Source organism: Hemicordylus capensis, chromosome 7, assembly GCF_027244095.1.
Source record: "Hemicordylus capensis ecotype Gifberg chromosome 7, rHemCap1.1.pri, whole genome shotgun sequence".
NCBI classification, from domain to species: domain Eukaryota; kingdom Metazoa; phylum Chordata; class Lepidosauria; order Squamata; family Cordylidae; genus Hemicordylus; species Hemicordylus capensis.
In genome coordinates this window covers 6,653,991-6,671,061 of record NC_069663.1, presented here as the reverse complement: position 1 = coordinate 6,671,061, position 17,071 = coordinate 6,653,991, and the positions used below count along the sequence as shown (strand labels likewise).

The following is a 17,071-nucleotide window of genomic DNA, read 5'->3' as shown; positions in this document are numbered from 1 at the left end:
GAATCAAACACAATACCATGATAAGCATGAGTGCTTTTTCAATGTTGCATTCTCAAGACCGGTTGTCACTCATACACTCATGTCTGATCATTTCTCCCCCCCCCCTAGAACGAGAACATTGAGGCGCTCCAGAGGATGATCAGGGCTTTGCTGGAGGAGGCCCCCTCTGTCTGGAACTTAATCAGCATCCTGAAGGTAAGAGCAATGAAAGCCCCATTCAGACAGTTGGTACCGTATTTTATGGACTATAAGACTCACTTTTTTCCTCGAAAAATATCCGCCAAAATTCAGGTGCGTCTTATATGTTTTAACAGTTTAATATGTTAAAACTGAAAAACTGGATTAAAATTAAGGTGCGTCTTATAGTCTGTAGCGTCTTATAGTCCGTAAAATACGGTGTGCAGGTGTCTGAACATTGGTACGTGATTCTGTGTGCATGACTGGAGTTGCTTCGTTTTAAAAGAGAACATGGGCACGGGCCCCTCACAGGCCTGGTCCAGCTAGGAAGTGTCATGAAGTGCCGAAAACAGGACTGCCTAATGGTTACATGGTTTCCATTCACCCCTGAGCTCGTTCATGGTTCTTCTCTGCAACTTTGCCAGCTCTAACATAATCTGCCTGAGCTGGGCTGACCAGAACTGCACCCCATATGTCAAAGGTCTCTGCCCCAAAGCGTTGGGGCAGCTGTCTCGACCCAATTCCTCAGCCAGAAGGAGGACGGTGCACCACCTGGAAGCCTATTGGGCTACCTGTATTGCTGCCCCTCCTTCTGTTCTGCACTCCTTCCTTGCCCCATTGGCCCCCTCTCCTGCCAGTGTTTGCTTAAGGGTCGCATTCTCACCTTCTCCCTGCTAGGTTGTGAAGCGTCTGCCTTTGCTGTAGGCAGATCTTTAAATCCTCCGCCACCAGTGACTCTAGCAAAGGTAAGCCACCCAGAGGGAGGTTCTGGTGACTAACCAATCGTATTGAGCCCACTCCAGCGCCACCTCCAACTCCCTCAGGGGGCACCCCAGCCGTCTCCGGAGTCACCATCGGTGAGGAGGTACCCCAGGCTCCTGGGGAATGGTTGGGACTGGGGCTGACTCTTTGGGGAAGGTGAGCCAGCTGGTGCTTGGGAGCCCGGAAGCCAGCCTGAATTCCAACAAAGGGAATTCCCGTTGGTTAATTCCTCATGGGAAATCAAGTCCTGAATCCTCCCTCCCTTCCCATTCTTCTTTCCTTCCAGGTCTGACAACTGTCCTGGAGGAAGTGGACAGAGCTGAGGTAGGGAACCATTGAGTAGAGGGCCTTCCTCCACAGAGCTCAAGACATCTGTGTGAGAGGCATTTCTTCCATCCGGGATCTGGGAGCACCCACTCTCTGCTCGGATCCTTTTCCCAGTTCTGCAGTCTCCCAGAGAAGCAGCAGTTGCAGAATATTCCATGGAGCGGGTGGTGTCCCCAGAAAGGACTTGAATGCAGCCCACCAAGTAAGGGTGCCCGCTCCATTTCCAGGAAGGCACAAAGAGTCCTTCCATCACTAACAGTTCAGTGCTTCTAATTTTCAGGTCATCTTCAGCTGGATCCAGTTTTTGTCCGCCATAATTGAGGATGTTAAAGACGTCAGGTCGCTGGGTGGTCAACTCCTGTCCTATGATGAGGCCGAGGCCGTGGAAGCCGTACTGGTGAGTGAGATGCAGCAGAGAATGAAAGGGAATGCCCTAGTGTGGGCTCAGTCCAAAGTGTGTGTTTGGGGGTGGAGCTATCCCAAGGATGTTGGGGCAGCTGTCTCGACCCAATTCCTCAGCCAGAAGGAGGACGGTGCACCACCTGGAAGCCTATTCGGCAAACTGTATTGCTGCCCTCCTTCTGTTCTGCACTCCTTCACTGCCCCATTGGCCCCCTCTCCTGCCAAAGTCTGCTTAAGGGTCGCTTTCTCACTTTCTCCCTGCTCTCTTCTAGGCTGCGAAGAGTCTGCCGTTGCTGCAGGCGGCTGTTTAAGACCTCCCCCACCAGTGACTCCGCCAAGGGCAAGCCCCCCAGAGGGAGGTTCTTTAAACGGAAACACCGCGTTGAGCCTACTCCAGCACCACCTCCAACTCCCACAGGGGGCTCCCCGGCAGTATCCAGAGTCACCATCGATGAGGAGGTGCCCCAGGTTGGGACTGGGGCTGACTCTTTGGGGAAGGTGAGAGAGCTAGTGCTTGGGAACCTGGCAGACTTGTGGGTCCGAATGAAAAGGCCTTTGGTGAGCAGTCGCTTCCCTTTGGGAGATGCTAATCTCTCATTATTCATATAGGCTGGCTGACTTGGGCTGTAACCTAGAACTGGTAGCCCGCCTTAATTCCAAGAAAGGGAATCCCCGTTTTTAAATTCCAAATGGGAATCAAACTCCTTAAACCCACCCACCTCTGACTCTTCTTCCCTTCCAGATCTGACAACTGGAGTGGAGAAAATGGAAAGAGCTGAGGTAGGGATCCTTTCAGAAAAGGGCCTTCCTCCCTAGAGCCCAGGACATTTCTCTGAGAGGCATTTGCCCCATACGGGATCTGGAAGCACCCACTCTCTGCTCTGATCCCTTTCCCACTTCTGCATTCTCCCTGAGAGGCAGAAGCCAAATATTCCATGGAGGGGGTGGGGTCCCCAGAAAGGACCTGAGAGCAGCCCACCAAGTAAGGGTGCCCGCTAAATTTCCAGGAAGGAACGGAGAGTCCTTCCATCACTAACAGTTCAGTGCTTCTAATATTCAGGTCATCCTCTGCTGGGCTGAATTCTTGACGTCCGTTATTGACGGTATTAAGGATGCCAAGTCCTGTGAAAGTGAGATGCTGTCGTATGAAAAAGACAAGGCTGTGGACGCCGTACTGGAGAGTGAGATGTGGCAGAGAATGGAAGAGGATGACCAAGCGCAGGCTCAGTCAAAACCTGACTGCCAAAAGTGTGTGTTTGAGGCTGGTGCTATTCCAATGAAGTCCATGGGTACTGACCAACTCTCTTCTGCTCTTTGATCTCTGCCAGGAAATTATGGAGGACTGTCTGTGGCAGGACTCCCAAGTGGGCACGTCTCAAACTCTCAACCCCTCTCACAGGGGTAAAAATGGTTCTTGCAGGCAAAGACCTTGCAGCAAAACTGTGAGATCTGGAAGCCATGCTTGCCTTCTGCTTGGGGAACACCAAGGCAAAAAGTAACACATTAGACCCTCCTCCATTTGTTCAATATGTAGAAGTCCCTCCTTACCTAAATCAATTAACATCAGAATATTACGTCTCTTCTCTTCTCTTCTCTTCTCTTCTCTTCTCTTCTCTTCTCTTCTCTTCTCTTCTCTTCAGATGGCCTTGTCTTCGAGGACTTCCATGAAAAGGAGGAGTTTGTCTGATCGCCCATTTGCTTCCTTTTCTTTTTAATGCTCCTAAAGCTAGGAGAATAGCTGCCTGGAAGTATTATATGTTTTTAAGAATACATATCATACCATATCATATCATATTACATGATTGATTTTAACAATGACTTTGAAATGGTTCTGTATTGTATTTTGTATTTCCTTCACCCCTCCCCCCTTTTTGATCTGTTATGATTTAATTTTTGGTTTGTTTTATCTTAATAAGTATAGTTTATTGTTCTTATTCTTATTTGCATTCTTATTCTTACTATTAGTGAGACTGCTATATATCTTGAATTTCTGCCCAGACATTTACGAAGCGACATAACAGCTGGGGGAAGCACTGTGCCTTGTAGAGGTGAACCAGGCAGAAATTCATCTGGGGCATCTCTAGGAAGTTGATTGGGGAAGCTGCAATTCTGGAATGTCTGCCTTAGGAGCCCATGCAAGTTTTTTTGGGGGGAGGTGGTTAGTTTAGCAAGAAGCCAAGGGTGGAGAGAAGCTCCGAGCAGCATGGAGGGTTGTTTCCATGGAGAAAACCATACCATCATTTCTGAGTTCCTCTTTTCTTCTCGTCTCCCTTGGAGCGTTTGTGCCCACAGACTCCCAAGCTTACCTCTTGGCTGAGGGAGACGCTGCTACACTGCTACAGGTCCATGCAAATGCCTCTTGCTTGGAAGCACTCACTCAGACAATTGGCTTGGATCACTCCAGAGGAGCCCACTTGAGGTTTGCCGCCAATGAGGTTTGCTGAGCACAGGATCCTGGGAGCAAGCTGCACCTTCCAATCGAGTGCCCGGAAAGCACAGCCTTGGCAAGGCCTGGCAAGCTTACAAACCAAGGCCAAAATTCAATTCAAATGAATCCAAGGCAGACCCTGCTTAGCCAAGGGGACAAGTCACGCTTGCTACCACAAGACCAGCTCTCCTCTCCTCTGAGACGGGCGCTCTAGGCACCCGTCTCTGTGTGCACGCAGGCAACAAGCAGCCCAAGCACCCATCTGATCCCAGTGCCGGGGTAAAGGGCACGCTCGCACCCTCAACTTTGTCTAAAGGCTGGGCTTCAAAGTGGGGTTAGGCGGGCCAGCAGTGCCAGGGATGCCTGCGCTGCAGACGAGCAGCCTGGCTTAAACTGCTTCTTCTGGGAACCGTCTTCCTGAGAAACATAGCTAGGACAGTGAAGAGGGGAGCAGACCGCAGGAGAGAAGCGACCCCCACCCCTACCCCGGTCAGTCAAGAGCAGAGAGCAGGAAATCACGGAGCTGGAATTGCTCCAGCAGCGGAGAGGCAGAAACCACTCGGTGGTCGCAGTGAAGGAGCTCGGCCTGTTACAGGGGAAAGGAGGAAGTTTGGGGGGAAACATATCGGCAGCCAGTGTAGCTCCTTCCATACAGGAGTGATGTAGTCTCTCCGAGATGACCCAGAGACCAACCTGGCTGCCCCATTCGGCAGAGTAATGATCCCAAATCCCATGATCCCGTGTCATTCAACTCCTACAAGAAATCCCATCGTTCTGGCACAAAATGATACAACTGAGCATGCTCAGAGGCCTCATTCCTGGCTCTGGGGTTGGTCAGGGGGCAGGCAGGTCCACTGGTCCCTTCCCCATTCACAAAGACAGGGGGTTCTCCAAGGCACCATTGCTGTGGAGACGGATGGGGCTCTCCTTTGCCGCAGCGGTGAGTTCCAGAGGTTCCTGGTAGAGTGGCGAGCTACAAAAGATGGATCCCCTGGACGAGAACATGGCAGCACCGTGTGTGTGTGTGTGTGTGTGTGTGTGTGTGTGTGTGTGTGTGTCTGATTGCCCTGAAAAGTGCCTGACCCAGTTTTGGCTTCTCTCCTCCCAGGGGCCGGAAGGTGATCATGGCGCCAAGCCAGTGGGCTTGTGAAGATCCTAGCAGGACGTGAGACCTGCCGGCCATCTGCTGCGCTTGGCTTAGTGGCCACAATGACTGGGAATGAAGCCCTGCTCTGACCTGAAGGAAGGAGGTTCCTTGCCTGGACCCCAATTGACACACACACACCTCCTCTGCCAAGCCTTCTGCTCCTCAGCAGCTCTATTACCCACATTTAGTGGGCGCCTCCCTCATGCCCTGTAACACCTGTGTGGAGAAGTCTCCCTTTGAAGACCCGGGGGGCCAAATGTTCAGAATATTCCTCCTGCCCCTTGGAGGAAAGGCACGGTCCTTTTTGTCCCCTTCCATGTGTGCTCAGGGATGGACTTCACACTGGATCCTGCAGGGTTGCCAACCTTTTTGCTAGCCTGGCTCCTGTGCCTTGAAAAAGAGCTTGACAGTCCAAAATTAAGCAGATGAAGCTTTTGCTGCAATGGAAATGAAGAGATGGGGAAATCTTCATCAGTTTAATTTCGATATGCCAGGTTTCCTGTAAAAGCATAAGAGCAGGAGCAGGTAGAGAGTTGGCAACCCTGCCTGCTGGTGCCTCGTGCCCACCACTGGGCCTGGGAGTTCCGCCATCCTTGTTTAGATCCAAATATGGCAGCTGCTGGAGGGGGGGTCCCCGTCCGGGAGTGTTTACCGGTCGCCATGGTGCTGTGGTTCCGACGGATCCTGATGGGGCTGGAGGTTCCGCTGCTGCCTTCAAACTCTCTGGACTAGACCGTTGGCAGGAGGACTTTCTGGCCTCTCCTGCTGCTCACGGCCAATTTCCGTCCCATTTTGGCCATGAGAGAGTGCAGAACATGGCCTCAGGCAAGGAGTCCAGAGTGAGTGTCCATGGACATGCCCCAAATATGTCAATGAGATGGGGGGGAGACCCCCAGGGGTTGGATTTGGGTCCAGGTAGAAACATTTAGGAAGTGAGATGTCCTGGCCCCTTTGGGCTGATCCTGTTGGGCAGGAAGGGACTGGCCCAGCCCTTCTTCACAGGGTCTTCATCAGGGGGGTATCAAGCATGGGGCAGGCTGGGCATGTGCCCCGGAAGCCACATGAAGGGGGGGAACCATTTTTTAAAATTAAAAAACAATAAATAATGGCCACCAAAAACAAAATGGCCACTGCACATGCTCAAATGGCTTCTCTGTGGCCCTAGGTCATGCCAAGCCTCACAGAGGCCATTTGAGCATGCGCTGTGGCCATTTTGTTTTCAGCGGCCATTTTTTAAAAACAAAATTTATTTTAATAAATGGCCACTGCACATGCTCAAATGGTCCCTGTGAGGCCCTAGAGGATAGAGGATAGAGGGGAACATTTGCTTACCCCAAACGGCCTTTACCAAGCCCCCCGAAGGGGCGACAGGTAATTTTTGTAAAAAATATATAAAAATATAAGTCACTGTACACATATTTAGTTTGGCACTATGTGTGGAGAATCGGGGCTTGTGAATGCTGAGCTGAAGCTTATGAGCTAGGATTGTATTCATTTGCTCTTACTTTGCTTCTTGTGATAAGTGAGTTAAATGTAATGTCTTAATAATATGGCTATTAATGGTGAGTTTGTCTTTGAATCAGTGTGAAATCCTTAGTATTAAGGCCCACTGGGAGTTTCTTGCTCTCTTTCTCTCATTTTAACTGTCTTTCTGAAAGACTAGAATATATTCCAAGCAGTGACACAGTTTACTCTGCATATCCTTAAATTATTTTCAGAGTATCTGGATTCTCTGGATTCAAATTCTCCATTTATTTTAAAAACCGATTTAATAGTGATGCTACAATGCATAGTAGAGAATGAGACAGGCACTTCTCTTTAGTTTTTCAAGTATACCTCCACATAGTATTTGGGTATTTCATGAGCTGCAGCATACTGAAATGTGTAGTTTCCCAGCAATTTTTGGACTAGCTACATCCACTGCTAAATAGTTTTTGAGATATTAAAAGATTAACAAACTTGACTTGTATTTTTCAGCTGTTATTATGGTAAAGTTCTCTGAAAGATGGGTGTCAGATGTTTGGCCAGGGGGCGCAATTTCAGTGCTTGCCCCAGGCGCTATTTTCCCTAGATACGCCTCTGGTCTTGGATGGCTCAGAGCTCCACCAGCCCCCTCCCTCCTCCAGGACCTCTTCCAGCGAGGAAGCACAGAGTGGAGCCACCTGCACAGAACAGGGGAAGGAGCTCCTGGCCTCTCCGAACTCCCTGCAGTTCCCCCTTCAGAGGGGCAGGATGGCCATATTAGGAACTTTAAGAAAACAATACTGGTCATTCTTGGGGGCTGAGCATGACTGGAATGGATGGTCAAAAGGGCCCAGGCTCAGGAGGATTTTAAACATCCTGCAAGACCCCTGCTGCGAGGCTCTCTCTCCTTCTCCCTCTTTGGACAGATGGTGACGACCTCCTTGTTTTGGAAGGCTTCTTCCTCTATAGCTTTGCATGGGATGATATGAATTCACTATTTTTCGATTAAATGTAAGATATAAATTTAATGGCATGGGGTTGGGGAGAAGGAGAGAGGATAGAAATGTCCAGTTCTGCCAAATGGGAGTTGCCGGATATGTGGAGGATGGGAATTGCCCTCTCTTGATGTGGCCTGGCTCCTGGCTCTGAGCAAAAGTGTGACCAGTTTGAGCAGGTGAAGCCATTTCAAGCCTAAAAAAGAAACAGTGGTGTTCTAATTCTAACTGTGGTTGGGAGTGCCAGGGCACATTTAGTTTCATGCTATGTCCAACAATGAACCTCCATTGTGATCAGCAAAAAGGCCGCCATTTTGGCCGCGAGAGAGCACAGAACATGGCCTCGGGCAAGGAGTCCAGAGTGAGTGTCCACTGACATGCCCCATATAGGTTAATGCGGTGGGGGTGGAGACCCCCAGGGTTGGATTTGGGTCCAGGTAGAGACATTTAGGAAGTGAGACTATCTTGGCCCCTTTGGGCTCACCCAGGTAGGCAGGAAGTGCAAGCCCAGCCCATCTTCACTGGGTCTTCATGGAGCACCAGCCCCCCATGGATGGGTCAGAGCCCTGTCAGCCCCCTCCCTCCTCCAGGACCTCATCAAGAAAGGAAGTGCAAAGTGGAGCCACCTGCACAGAGGAAGGGAAGGGGCTCCTGGCCTCTCCGAACTCCCTGCAGTTCCCCCTTCAAAGGGGCGGGAAGGCAATATGAGGGACTGGAAGAAAACAACACTGGTCATTTTTGGGAACTGAGCATGACTGGATTGGATGGTCAAAAGGGCCCAGGCTCAGGAGCATTTAAGCATCCAGCAACACCCCTGCAGGGTCTCTCTCTCTCTCTCTCTCTCTGGTCAGATGGTGATGATGCCCTCCTTGTTTTGGAAGGTTTCTTGCCTGTAGCTTTGCATGAGATTATATGTTCTGCCAAATGGGCGTCGCAGGTTCTGTGGAGGATGGGAATTGCCCCCTCTTGATGGGGGGTGGGGGGGAGACCCCCAGGGGTTGGATTTGGGTCAAGGTGGAGACATTTAGGAAGCGACACTGTCCTGGCCCCTCTCATTGCCCTGTAAGACCGGTGTGGAGAAGTCTCCCTTTGAAGACCTGAGGGGCCAAATGTTCAGAATATTCCTCCTGCCCCTTGGAGGAAAGGCACGGTCCTGTTGTCCCCTTCCATGTGTGCTCAGGGATGGACTTCAGTCTGGATCCTGCAGGGTTGGCCTGCAGGGTTGCCAACCTTTTTGCTAGCCTGGCTCCTGTGCCTTGAAAAAGAGCTTGACAGTCCAAGATCAACCAGATGAAGCTTTTGCTGCAATGGAAATGAAGAGATGGGGAAATCTTCATCGGTTTAATTTCGATATGCCAGGTTTCCTCTAAAAGCATAAGAGCAGGAGCAGGGAGAGAGTTGGCAACCCTGCCTGCTGGTGCCTCGTGCCCACCACTGGGCCTGGGAGTTCCGCCATCCTTGTGTACATTCAAACATGGCGGTTGCTGGGGGGGGGGTTCCCCAGCCGGGAGTGTTTACCGGTTGCAACGGATCCTGATGGGGCTGGAGGTTCCGCTGCTGCCTTCAGTCTCTCTGGACTCGACCGTTGGCAGGAAGACTTTCTGGCCTCTCCTGCTGCTCACGGCAAATTTCCGTCCACTTTTCGTCGTGAGGGAGCGCAGAACATGGCCTCAGGCAAGGAGTCCAGAGTGAGTGTCCACCACCCAGCCCCAAATAGGTTCAATGTTTGGTGGGAGCGGGTGAGACCCTCAGGGGTTGGATTTGGGTCCAGGTGGAGACATTTAGGAAGTGAGACTGTCCTGGCCCCTTTGAGCTGACCTTGTAGGGCAGGAAGGGACTGGCCCAGCCCATCTTCACGGCGTCTTCATGGAGCAGCAGCCCCCCATCGATGGGTCAGAGCCCCATCAGCCCCCTCCCTCCTCTAGTGCCTCATCCAGCAAGGAAGTGCAGAGTGGAGCCACCTGCACAGAGGAAGGGAAGGGGTTCCTGGCCTCTCTGAGCTCCCTGCAGCTTCCCCCTTCAGAGGGGCAGGATGGCCATATGAGGGACTTGAAGAACACAACACTGGTCCTTCTTGGGTAAAAGAAATGAAATGTTGAGGAGGGGGATGGAGGGAGGACTGAAAGGGCCATTTCTGCCCAGGGGCACTCGCAGGTTCTGTGGAGGATGGGAACTGCCCCCTCTAGATGTGGCCTGGCTCCTCTGCTCTGAGCAAAAGCTTGACCAGCTTAGCCCAAAGAGATGGGAAATGCATCACCAGCTTGATATCTGCATGCCAGCCTTCTGCTGAAGTCACAGGAGCAGGATTAGTGAGAGAGTTGGCAACCCTGCCTCCTGGTGCCCCATGCCCACCACTGGGCCCTGGGAGTTCAGCTAACTGAGCCAAGAGACACCTTTCAAAGTGTTGATACTCTCATATTTAGCAGGGGGAGAGAAACTTGTCCTCTCCATCCCCAGCACAGCATCTCTCCGGTGGTGTTGCTGGCATCTGCTTGATGTTTCTTTTTGGACTGAGAGCCCTTTGGAGACAGGGGACCATCTTATTCAGGTCTTCTTGATTTATTTCTCTGTGTAAACCGCTTTGAGTACTTTGGTTGGAGAGTGGAATATACATCTCTGTAGTAGCCGAAGGACTTGTTTAGATTCAAAAAGTGGCCGTTGCTGAGCTGCATCCCAGGGCTGGGTATGTTGACCTGGTAGCCATGGCGCCCGGGTTCCGACGGATCCTGATGGGGCTGGAGGTTCCGCTGCTGCCCTGGGAGCCCCTGGACTCGACTGGTGGCAGGAGGGCGTTGCGGTCTCCCCTGCTGCTCACGCCAAATCTGGTCCATTTGGGGCCATGTGGGAGCGCTGAACATCCAGCAAGGGGTTTAGAGGGAGGGTTCACCACCCTGCCCCAAAGAGGTCCAATGTGGGGGTGGGGGGAGAGACCACCAAAGTTCTCAAAGCGGTTTGATGAGACATCTAGGATGGGAGTCCCCACTGGCTGCTTAGGAATGACCCCGGTGGGTGTGAAGTGGCCCAGCCCATCCTCACTCCAGCTCTCCTCTCTCCTTGGCAGGACATGGGAGAAGGATGCCCCTTACTCCACGGCGTGGGCAGCCTTGATGGGGCTACTCCTGTGGCTCCTCTCAGGTACGTCCTCCTGTTCCTCCTGGGTTATCTGGGCCCATTCTTGATTAATGGCACCTTGGATTTGGGACCCTCTAAAGAAACCTGGCCCCTGCCAGGGTTTCATTGTTGGAGATCCAGCTCCAGATGCCATCGGCCTTTGGCACCAGTAACCCTGACGACCATGACAGGTCTCTCTCTGACCAACACGTAGCCAGAAGTCAGATAGAGGTCTTTTCCTCTCAGCATCTACTTCTGAATAAAGCAGATTAGTTTAACCTTGTGTGAATCTCCCTGCTTATCATGGACAAGCTGTTGCCCCGGAGACCCTGTTGACTTCTGCTGTAATGGGAGTGAAATAGCTGCTGAATACTCTGCCATAGAAGTCATGACCCCCAACATTAATAAGCCCAACCCCGCAAGAGGTCTCAGTTTGCAAGGGGCACCCAGTCTAAGTTCTGACTATTGGAATGTGGGAAAGACAGAAAGGAATGACAGCAAGGGCAGGCAAAGGGAGTTCCAAAGGAGAAGAGCCGATCCGTCTGGGCTACCTGGGTTTTGGGGGAGGATCCAGGGGTTCAGGCACAGGAGGCCAGGGAGGGTTCTCATGCACAATTTGCTCTCTAGGGTTCCAAAGGAGGATGGGTGGGGTGGGGGGATCGTTCCCCTAGTCTGCTCTCTGAGGACTGAAGGGCTGTGGGGCTCCATGGGCTGGTGGGCCTGGCCCACCATTTCTCAATGCCTGGATTCCAGGTGAGCCCTGCAGCCACCCAGAGCGTGAGGCTGAAGCCAGGGTGTGGCTGGCTGCTCCTTCAGGGCTGGATCCGCTGGTGCCTCCTTGAGTGGTTGCAGGGCAAAGGGAGCAGTTGAGATGGGGAGTGATGGAAGCCCCTCTGGGGGGCAGAGGAGGCGGTCGTGGCAGCCCCTCGGAACAGGTGATGCTGAGTCAGACCATTGCTCTACTCTGACCAGGAGCCGCTCTCCAAACTCCAACCAAGGGAGCTGAGCTGTTTTAGAGCTTTTAAAAGTAGGCAGTATATAAATATATATAAATCCAATGAAAGAATGAATGAATGAATGAATCAGGAAAGAAAGAAAGAAAGAAAGAAAGAAAGAAAGAAAGAAAGAAAGAAAGAAAGAAAGAAAGAAAGAAAGAAAGAAAGAAAGAAAGAAAGCCCTTTATGTTGTGGAGAGCTGGGAGGGTATATAAATAAAATAAAATAAAATAAAATAAAATAAAATAAAATAAAATAAAATAAAATAAAGTAAGTAACCCTTATGTTGCAGGGAGCTTGGAGGGTTCTTGCCTACACCCCTGCCCACTGCTGGAAACTGGCTACTCCGGGTTCCTTCGACACACTCTCTCACTCACTTGTGTCTTTTGTCCTTTTTCCCTCTCAGTGACTTCCAGCCACAGGAGATATATGAAGAGTGCTCCGTGGCCAAAACGAGCAAATGGTCACTGGTAAGGGATGAAAACCCAGTCTGTACATGGCAGGGCTGGGAGGGGGTGGGAGAGACCCCATTTCGAGCTAGAATAGAGGGCATGTGGCAGAGATCCAGTCTTAGCAGGTTGAAGGGATGCTTTGAGAACTTGTCTGGAAAAGCCATATGCCTTGATATTTGCAGTGGTAGTAGCAGTGACTTGGGTGGGTGGGATGAGTGACAATCCGGGCTCAACTACAAGTGACTCAGGCAAAGGTTGGAGACCCTCGCTATGGAGGAAGCATCATGGGAACTTTTGGGATGGGAAGTGCTGAGAGGGAAGAGGGGTGTGTCTACCTATCTTCCAACCTGGCTCCTTCATTCCGCTCTCCTGCCCCAAATCACTCCCTCCCCCAGGATTCTAGACTTTGATTTTGTTCTGGACAACCAAGCAGAAAACACACCCAGGAAGGGAGCAGTCTGGAGGGGAACTAGAGTGGGAAAGTCTTCTTTGGGGTAGATGGTGCACTCTTTCCCCCCTGCCACTTCTTGGCTCCACATGGCCCCCTTTCTGGTGTCATTGAAAAGGGCCTCAAAACACGGGTCTGCAGCATCAAGTGGCCAATAGCTCTGCCCAGCAAAGAGAAGAACTTAGCTAGGCTTTCCTTAATTAAAGGCACCATTCAAGAAACCCCAGTGTCCCATGTAGCAGGAGGCCTGACTCTTCTTCGGGATCCTGCCACTCCAAATGTTGTGTAATAGCCATGATCTCACCCGACTGCCCAGGAATGGGCGGAAAGCTGGTTTCTGAGGTTCAGTAGATTCTTGGGTTTGGTTCCTCTCTGAGCCCAGTTACACGTTGGTAGACACGGTTTTGACGTGCTAAGGAGCCACCTCCTGCTTTAAGCTCCTCTGTTAAGAAGGACCTCTTGAAGGAGGGTTGATGTTTGGACCCCAGATGCCCTGGAAAGGTCAAGTGGGCACCAGAGCACCCATTCCTCTCTCCATTCTCATCCACAGAAGTCATTCTCGGACGGCTCCAGGATTCAGACGGTCAACACTGGGAACGAGATCCTGGAAGAAGCACATGCCATCAGTTCCCCGAGGAGGTAGAGTTTCTTCTTGAACTTTTGTGTAGGGAAGGTTTTCTGTTCCCCTGCCAGCCTGGATCTGGGATGGATCCTGTGCCGCTGACTGGCAAGAGGTGCAGGGAAGACAAAAACGACGTCTTCATACATTGTGTTGAAGCATTCACTTCTCCAAGAATGGTGGTGGTGATGTCCGTTAGCTTTAAGGGCACAGAGGATAGCTTCCTGGAGGCCTCCCAGATGGCTGTCCCCTATTGGAAGCAGAGTGCTGGGACAGATGCATCTTTGGTCTGATCCATCAAGGCTCTTCCGAGGTACTCAGGCCATTGTATTTCTTCCTGCAGTGTCTTCACGGTTGAGGAGGATGGATGGTTTCTCCAGACTGTGGACACCGAATGGTCTTGTGAGGTAAGGAAACGATTCCAGTCGCTTTTGTGGATGGGCTGGTTGAGGAGTGAGGGGAGATTGCATCTCCACCGTCAGGAGACAGAGCGGGGTCAGATCCAGAAAGGGGAGGAAATCCAGCTGCTGCATGTTGGCCAGAGGATTACAGTGGGAACGTCGTGGCTAGGGAAGGATTCTGCCACCCTCTACCTCTCCTTCCAATGGCCACCTTTCTGGGTTGGTGTGCTTTGGATTGGAGGCATCAAACGGCTCCCAAGACCCTGAGACGGGTCAGGAGAGGAGAGGGTCTTCCAGGTAGGGAATCTCCAGGTCTCTTGACTGAAAAGGCATTTCTGTAGAGACAATCATGGTCCCCTCAGGTAAAAACAGCTCACAGCAGGAGGGATGGCCCTCACTCCGGACTCAGGGGCCCATCTTGTCTCTCCCCTTGGAAAGGCTGAGCTAACCCTGTTTCTTGGGGAGAGGAGAGAAGAGAAGAGGACATGAAGGGGTGGGATCAAGAAGGCTCTCTGGGCCAAACTATTGATGCCAGTGGGTCCCGTTCCTCTTGGTTTCCATTCCCCATGAAAGGAATGCAGAAGAAATGACAAGAAATGACAACAAGCAGTTAGCATTCCATTCTGGAGCTCCCATGCAGTGATGTTTCTGTTAATGGCTGGTTTGGGGGAGGGAAAGAAAGAGATTTCACAGACCTACCTGTCATGCTGTCTTTGGACTAGAGCTGCAGAGTGCAGCCAACTGATTCTGATGGCCCTTTTGAAGGATGGTGGCCAGTTTGCTGACCACAGTAGATCATATCACAATGGAGGTTCATGGTTGGACATAGGATGAAACCAAATGGCCACAAGCATGTGGTGGCTGTGCCCTGGCACTCCCAACCAGTTAGAATTAGAACACATGGTTTCTTTTTAATAAGGTTTTTTTGTCTTAAAAAAAAATCAAAATAATTTAAAGAAATAAAAATGAACTCAAAGAAAATGTCAGGGGGAAAACTCCCTACGAATCCTAGGCCCTAGGAAGATCAGAGTGAGTACACTCATTGGAAACCTTTGTCTCATATGCAGAGTCCTGACATCCAAGAGGCCAAGATCCCAGAAGACAACACTAGGGATCAGGAGCTGGACGTGGAGAGCTTTGTCAGTTCCCCGAGGTACTCTTTTCTCACCTGGAGGGGCAGCTCCATCGCTCATGGAAGTAGAGGACCTTCCTTAGGAGCCCATGCAATTTTTGGGGGGGTGGAGGTGGTTAGTTTAGCAAGAAGCCAAGGGTGGAGAGAAGCTCCGAGCAGCATGGAGGGTTGATTCCATGGAGACAGGTGTCTCCATGCCCAGCCCGTGGGCTTCCTGCAGGCATCTGGCTGTCCACTCCTGGAAACAGGGTGTTGGGCTGCATGCCTCATTCATCTCATCAAGCAGAGCTCTTTCTAAGCACTCGTGTTCTGATCTCATGTGTCTTCTTTCTTTCTTTTCTTAGTGTCCAGAGGCCAAGCACCGTGTTGAGGAGGCTGCAAAACACCGCTGCTGACCAAGAGCCATCCCTTGGAGAGGTCAGGAAGCCTCAACATCCTTGGAAGGACTGTGGGTTGGGCGTGTGGGTCCCCCGTGTTGGCCAGGAGTAGAGAGCATGTGGAATGGCCCCAGTTTTTGATGCTGCCGGGTGGGCGGCCATCTTCTGACAGTTGTTTGCTTAAAGCTATGGTAAAGGGACAGCCATGCCCTTAACAACACTGCATCCCAATGGTCACACAGTGGGGGTGATAGGATTAAAGAAGATGGCTGCAAGGAGATGGCGGCCATGGCCTTGACGTCCGGTCCAGATCTCACAGTTAAAGGTGGAGCATCCTGTTGCTTTAATGGCAACCATTGAAAAACAGTGACAAATAAATGAAGAATGAATAAAAATACAAAACAATAAGCAAACTCAACCAAACCAATGAGAAATGAACTAATTGGAAAGGGGAAAGAACTGGGAAAGAAAGAGGAAAGGAGACCCAATTTTGGCATGCTTTTGCACGTTCCTTGAGTGTCCTCACTAAGGAGCCGACTGAAAGCATAAAGTGGACTGGAAGTGGTCTTTTCCAGTCACCAGAGCCATCGGGGCCCCAGCTGAGTGAGGGAGCGCAACATGTCTGGGGGGGGGCGGTTGATGCCTTTCCCCTCTGCCATTTGCATGAGTGCGCGAAGGCCAGAAATCAGCCCGACCGACCTCACTGCGAGGAAGGCGGGCACGGGGGAGGAGCTCTTTCGTCATCTCTCCCGCCCGCCCCCAGCCAGCACGCCTGGGCTCCAAAGTGGTTTTTAAGAAAACTGAAAATCAGGAAAGCGGGAGGAATTGTGTCCAGAACGGGACGATCCCCTTCCGGCCCAATTCCTGCGTTCAGCTCACCTGGTGATGACCGCTGGAAGGTGCCAGGCTGGACTTTTCCCTGCTGAAGCCTAGGAAGCTCAATGCGAGGGCCAGAGCAGCCATTTCTCCATCTTCTCTCCTTCACAGAGTTCTTCCTTCCTGGGGGCCGAGACTCCACCCGCCAGCGTGGAGGACGAGGGGTCGGAAGAGGACTATGCCACCAGTTCCCCCAGGTACCTTTCTCAGCTGAAGGGCCGCTCCAGGGATCATAGAGGCAGATCACCTTCCCCGGGAGCCTTGGTTGATTAGACATGTTCATGCAGGAGAAGCCAGTTGAAGACTATTACCCATGACAGCCAAGGAACCTCCGAATCTCTCTCTCTCTCTCTCTCTCTCTCTCTCTCTCTCTCTCTCTCTGAATAAACACACTTTAATGCCACATGTAACCAGGTCTCAAGTGGTTCACAACCAACTAAATAGGCATCTGGCTGTCCACTCTTGGGTTCTGGGCTACACGTGTCTTTCACTTGATCCACAGGGCATGCATTGATGTTCTTATGCCATGTCTCTCCTTTCTCCTCTCAGAGTCCCGAAGCCAAAGAAGTGGCTCATCAAGAAGATGATGAAGAACACCTACACGGTGGAAGACTCGTCCTCCGCGGAGGTCAGAACTGATCCATTTCATCATCCATTTTTTCATGTGAACGGGCTCTAGGTTGTGTGTGTGTGCGCGCGCATGCCCTGTTCCCCAGCAGGAGACAGAACATGGAATGGTTCTAGTTCTAGATGCTGCAGGATGGGAGGGATTGTGATTGGTGGGATGGGAGGAAATGCAGCTGAGGCATTGGAAAGGGGGCAAAAATGTGGTGAAAGGCTTTTCTTCTGGGCAGAGATGCCAAATGCCTTTTCTAGCAAGAGGCACGTCTTATTTTAGAGCCGGATGTCTTCCCAACTGTCCCTTGGGCTTGGTTCCTCTCAGAAGCCTCGCAAGGTC

The 17,071-nt window shown here is 51.4% G+C and overlaps 1 long non-coding RNA gene across 1 annotated transcript; it reads left to right on the top strand.

Moving 5' to 3' along the window:
• Positions 1 to 1,954: 1,954 nt before the first annotated feature.
• On the top strand, positions 1,955 to 2,882 carry LOC128332682 (uncharacterized). Its single transcript, XR_008310719.1, has 3 exons — positions 1,955 to 2,166; positions 2,411 to 2,448; positions 2,729 to 2,882. It is a non-coding gene; the product is annotated as an uncharacterized LOC128332682 (long non-coding RNA).
• Positions 2,883 to 17,071: the final 14,189 nt, after the last annotated feature.